The following is a 6185-nucleotide window of genomic DNA, read 5'->3' on the forward strand; positions in this document are numbered from 1 at the left end:
TGTGGTAACTAAAGACGGGTTGGCTCGTAGGAGTACCCGCGAGTGATCCACGGATTGGGTCCGAAAGGACGTTTGTCCCGACGGCCCTCTGAGTGGATCTTGGTGGCGAAGCGACAGGGCAGGTTGAGACCACCTAGGAGAGAGGTGGGCCTGGCCCTGGTCGGTGTTCGCGGTTATTTCAATATAACACGTTTAACGAGATCTTGGTATTTGATCTGAGTCTGGCTACTGGCCTATACGCACTAACCATCTACGCGGGGACAGTTATGGGCACTCGACGTCGTGGTACCAGCCGAAGCCTTCGTGACGTCAGCGACTGAGCGGCGCGCGCCGGATTGCACTGGAACGCCTGCTAGGCTAGGTCTGCTTCCGGCCGCCCACGCAACGTGCAGGTGTGCTAAGGGCGATGGGCCCAGACCCCTGGGCACTTAGGTTTAGACCGGCGTGCTGACCTCTCTGTTGGTCTAGGTGGGGCTGCGACGTGTTGATCTTCCGAGGCCGGGCATGACCCAGGAAAGTGTGTCCGGCCAAATGGGATCGAGCGTGTTGGGTTATGTGGTGCACCCCTGCAGGGAAGTTAATCTATTCGAATAGCCGTGATCTTCGGTAACAGGACGACTTGGAGTTGTACCTTGACCTTATGACAACTAGAACCGGATACTTAATAAAACACACCCTTCCAAGTGCCAGATACAACCGGTGATCGCTCTCTCACAGGGCGACGAGGGGAGGATCATCGGTTAGGATTATGCTATGCGATGCTACTTGGTGAACTTACCATCTACTCTCTTCTCCTGGTGCAAGATGGAGGTTACCAGAAGCATAGTCTTCGAAAGGACTAGCTATCCCCCTCTCATTCCGGCATTCTGCAGTTCAGTCCAGATATGATACCCTTATTCCATTTGATACCAATGCATACATATGTAGTGTAGCTCCTTGCTTGCGAGTACTTTGGATGAGTACTCACAGTTGCTTTTCTTCCCCTTTTCCCCTTTCCTATATCCGATTGCTGCAACCAGACGATGGAGCCCAGGAGCCAGATGCCACTGTCGATGACGACTACTACTACTCGGGAGGTGCCTATTACTACGTACAGCCCGCTGACGACGACCAGGAGTAGTTTAGGAGGATCCCAGGCAGGAGGCCTACGCCTCTTTCGATCTGTATCCCAATTTGTGCTAGCCTTCTTAAGGCAAACTTGTTTAACTTATGTCTGTACTCAGATATTGTTGCTTCCGCTGACTCGTCTATGATCGAGCTCTTGTATTCGAGCCCTCGAGGCCCCTGGCTTGTAATATGATGCTTGTATGACTTATTTTTATTTGTAGAGTTGTGTTGTGATATCTTCCCGTGAGTCCCTGATCTTGATCATACACGTTTGCGTGTATAATTAGTGTACGATTTAATCGGGGGCGTCACAATTACCTGCTGTAATCTCATGATTTTTGCATAAATTGCAGATGGCCGGAATTGTCCACAAGGAGTTTGCTGAGTTGGCCCAGACGGGGATGAACTACCTGTCATGGGCTTCGGACTGTGAGATTTGTCTCCAGGGCAGAACCCTCCTAAGGGCGATCGGTAAGGGGACCCAGCTGGCCCCCACCGATCCCAAGTTTGAAAATGAGAATGTGCAGGCTCTGCATTTTCTCCGTCATCACCTGTCACCTACTCTGAAAGATGAGTATATGGCTGAACGGAGTGCTTCTGGCCTTTGGACCGCTCTTAAGCAGCGGTTTGAGCGGCTGAAGTACACTGTTAAGCCACGTGCAGAGGATGAGTGGATCCGTCTGAGGTTTGCGGACTTCAAGACGGTTGGGGAGTACAATTCGGCTCTACACCGGATTTGTACGACTCTTCAGATGTGTGGTACTCAGATTACCGACAATCAGAAGATTGAGAAAACCCTATCCACTTTCCACCCTGACGCGGTCCTGTTCGCACGGAACTACCGCCAGGGCAACTACACGAGGTATTCAGAGTTGATTGACGTCCTCCAGGTGGCAGAGGCGCAGGACGAGGTTTTGAAAAGAACTTTGCCGCGCAACCACTTGGGGGGAGTTCTCCCCAGGCGGTGAATGCTCTCAAAGTTCGCAAGCCTCAACAGAAGAAGAGGGGCCGCAAGGGCAAGAAGAAGGGCCCTCAGCCCTCTGCCCCGGCTAAGCAGCAAAAGCTGGGCAAGGGGGGCAGAGGCCTCAGGACTGCTTTCGGTGTGGCTCGGTGGAGCATTTCTCCCGCCAGTGTCGCGCACCACAGGAGGTCGTTGATGCATATAAGGCCCGGAAGGCGCATGATACGCACCTCGCCTTGGTTCAGGAGGGAGCACCACTAGCGCCCATGGCGGCACCCGTGATGATCTCTACGCCCCCTGCCGCGCCCATCGCGGCGAACCCCGTGGTGCCCATCGCGACGACTTTGGCTGTCTCTAGTGACGCCAACGTTGCCATGGAGGCTGGCCACATGGTGGCCTCGGCGGTGCCGCAACTAGATGTTGATGCTGCCTCCAAGATGATTTCTAAGGAGGATCAGCTCACTAGTATGGAGATTGCGGCTGATGTCACTGGCTTCTTCACCGAGTCTACTTAGCATACCCCTTTGGTTATCATGATTCCGTGATTTGATACAATAAATTCGAATAAATTCGATTTGGTTGTAAGGTCTATGAGAGCATAAACTTATTCTTTACTTTGGGGATTGGATGACATTTATTCATTTATTCCATTATTTATACATGATAGTATGTTATGTTCTGCAATGTGTGCATTTATTATTAATGTAGCGTCTTCCTCATTACATTAATTATATGTCATATTTTAGAACGCGTGTGGCACCCGAATGGAAGAAACGTGCCTTGCCGATAGCACAACTACACATACCATTTTACGAGAAACTAAGTACTTTGAGTCTATTAAAAAATCTCTGGGAAGTATTATGACAATCGCCGGCTGCGGTTCGCACATAGTTGGCTCCGGACGAGCCACTATTATACTTCCTATGGGAACAACTTTGATCATTAATGATGCGTTGTTGTACCCCGAGTTGACTCATACTCTTTTGAGCTTTAGAGACATCCGCGCCAATGGTTTTCATGCTGAGACCGATGATGAGAACGGCAAGGAGTGCCTACTTATCACAAAGCGGGATGCAAATGGTAAAGATGTTATCGAAAGGCTTCCTTCGTTCGACATACGGCTATACTACACTAAAATAGTAGCACCGCCTGTGTACACTACCCTCAAGACAGTTTTTAGAAGCTCTAAACTCTTCTGCCTCTGGCACGATAGGTTACGCCACCCCGGACTTAGGATGATGAGAAATATAATTAATAACTCGCATGGCCATAATGTTAACGTGAAGAACTTCCCGAATCCCGATGATTTCGTGTGCTCCGCATGCGCTAAGGGGAAGTTAGTCATTAGGCCATCGCCCCTCAAGGTGAGGGATGAAATCCCTGCATTTTTGGAACGTATCCAAGGGGACATATGTGGTCCAATTCACCCCCTCACGGGGCCGTTTCGGTACTTCATGGTGCTCATTGATGCTTCCTCTAAATGGTCCAATGTTTGCCTACTGTCAACACGGAACCATGCCTTTGCAAATTTGATCTCACAGATCATACAAATGAGGAATAATTTCCCGGATTATCGTATAAAGTCTATTCGGATGGACAACGCCGGAGAATTTACTTCAAAGGCGTTCGATGATTATTGCATGGCAATGGGAATCAAAGATGAGCACTCGGTACCGCATGTTCATACACAAAATGGACTTGCCGAGGCATTAATTAAAAGAATTAAATTCATTGCCCGACCGCTCCTTCAGGGTTGTAATTTACCAACTACATGTTGGGGCCACGGAGTGTTACACGCGGCCAATCTCATCAACTTTAGACCGTCGGCCTACAACATCCACTCTCCTGTTCAGCTTGCGCAAGGGTCGGCACCGAAAATTTCCCACCTTCACAGGTTCGGTTGCCAGGTATATGTACCAATACCACCCCCTCAGTGATCGGCGATGGGCCCGCTCCGTAAGTCGGGGATATACGTTGGTTATGAGACTGTGTCCATAATCAGGTATCTGGACCCCATGACAGGTGACTGTCACACGGCCCGTTTTGCTGATTGCATTTTTGACGAGGATCTTTTCCCGACTTTAGTGGGAGAGAATCAACCCCTTGATGATAAAAGTCGAGAAATCACGTGGCAAGCCACGGGGATCCACGCTCATGACCCGCGCACTGCTGAGACTTAGAGAGAAGTCCAAAAGATAATAGATTTGCAGTCATTAGCAAATCAACTGCCTGACCACTTTAGTGACTCAAAGACTGTGACAAAATTGCATGTGCACGCACACAATGCACCGGAAAGGGTTGAAATACCGAAGAAAAATGATGGTATACCCGCTCCCGTCCAAAGGCCTAAAAGGGCGAGAGATCCGGCTTCTCAAATCCCAGGTACTCGGGGACGCCCGACGAAAAAGGATAAGAGAGATTTATTACAGCCTGTCCCAAAGTACCCCAAAGTGAAATGGGGTGCCAGTCGAGACCTGGCACAAGTACGGAAAATTCAGTGCACGAAATTCCGAACTAAACTTTCCCATAGGGGAAACACCCAGCGGAGATGTGAGCACACATCGGCGCGGGAAATCTAAAGGACCTTGCTCCCATAATGGGAAATTTGGTAGAGCAAGTGTTAGCGCCGGATGCGCTCCATGACGAAATGGCCATAAATTATATTTATACGGGGGAGTCCCTGAACTGAGCAACGGTGGTTGTCGACATTAACTTTGCTATGAAAATTGCCTCAATCATAGATCTTGACCCTGAGCCTAACACGCTCGCTGATTGCAAGAAAAGGTCGGATTGGAAAGATTGGCAACATGCAATTACTACCGAATTATTATCTCTCAACAAAAGGAAGGTGTTCGGACCAGTTTGTCGAACTCCTCCCCACATTCGCCCTGTTGGCCATAGGTGGTTTTTGTTCGAAAGAGAGATGAAAATAATAAGGTAGTACGGTACAAAGCAAGGCTCGTCGCTCAAGGGTTCACTCAACGACCAGGTGTCGATTTTGAGGAGACTTATTCCCCGGTCATGAATGGAGTTACCTTTAGATACTTGATCTCGATTGCAGTAAACATGGGCTTGAAAATGAAACTAATGGATGTTGTCACTACTTACCTGTATGGTAACTTGGATTCGAACATATACATGAAGGTTCCAGAGGGTATCCCTGTTCTGAACCATGATAGAGCAAACAGAGGTCTATACAGTGTTCAACTTTAAAAGGCACTGTACGGACTCAGACAGTCTGGTAGAATGTGGTACAATCGCTTAAGTGATTTCCTTCATGAGAAGGGCTACACGAGCAATAAAGATTGCCCATGTGTTTTTATACGGCGATCCCAAGATGGATTCTGTATAATCTCGGTGTACGTGGAAGATTTAAACATAATCGGTACGCCTGAGGATATTGAGGAAGCGAGTTCCTACCTGATGTCGGAATTCGAGATGAAGGATTTGTGTAAAACTAAGTTCTGTCTAGGTCTGCAACTTGAACATTCCCCTGATGCGATTCTAGTGCACCAGTCGGCCTACACCCAGAAGGTGTTGGAGAGATTTGGATTTGATAAGGCATATCCTTCTAAGACCCCGATGGTCGGAAGATCTTTACAGCCAGACAAGGACCCGTTCAGGCCAAAGGAAGAGGGGGAGGAAACTCTGGAACCAGAGGTTCCTTACCTGAGTGCAGTTGGAGCACTCATGTATCTTGCAAACTGTACACGGCCAGACATTGCGTTCGCCGTTAGTTTGCTTGCGAGGTACAGTTCTGAACCTACCAAGAGGCATTGGAAAGGTGTCAAGGACGTCTTCCATTACCTGCAAGGTACCAAAGATCTTGGCCTGTTTTATAAAAGAAATCAAGACCTATCTATTATAGGCTATGTCGATGCTGGGTACCTATCGGACCCGCATGATTGCAAATCGCAGACTGCATATGTTTTCCTTTGTGGTGGAACTGCGTTTTCCTGGAAATTGTCCAAGCAAACACTTGTGTCGACTTCCACGAACCACTCGGAAATCATGGCACTATTCGAAGCATCAAAAGAGTGTGTATCGCTTCGGCGGATGATCGGCCACATTCAGCAGACATGTGGGCTGAACACCGTACAAACCCCTACCATTATCT

The sequence above is a fragment of the Triticum urartu genome, chromosome 7 (assembly GCF_003073215.2).
Source record: "Triticum urartu cultivar G1812 chromosome 7, Tu2.1, whole genome shotgun sequence".
Lineage (NCBI taxonomy): Eukaryota > Viridiplantae > Streptophyta > Magnoliopsida > Poales > Poaceae > Triticum > Triticum urartu.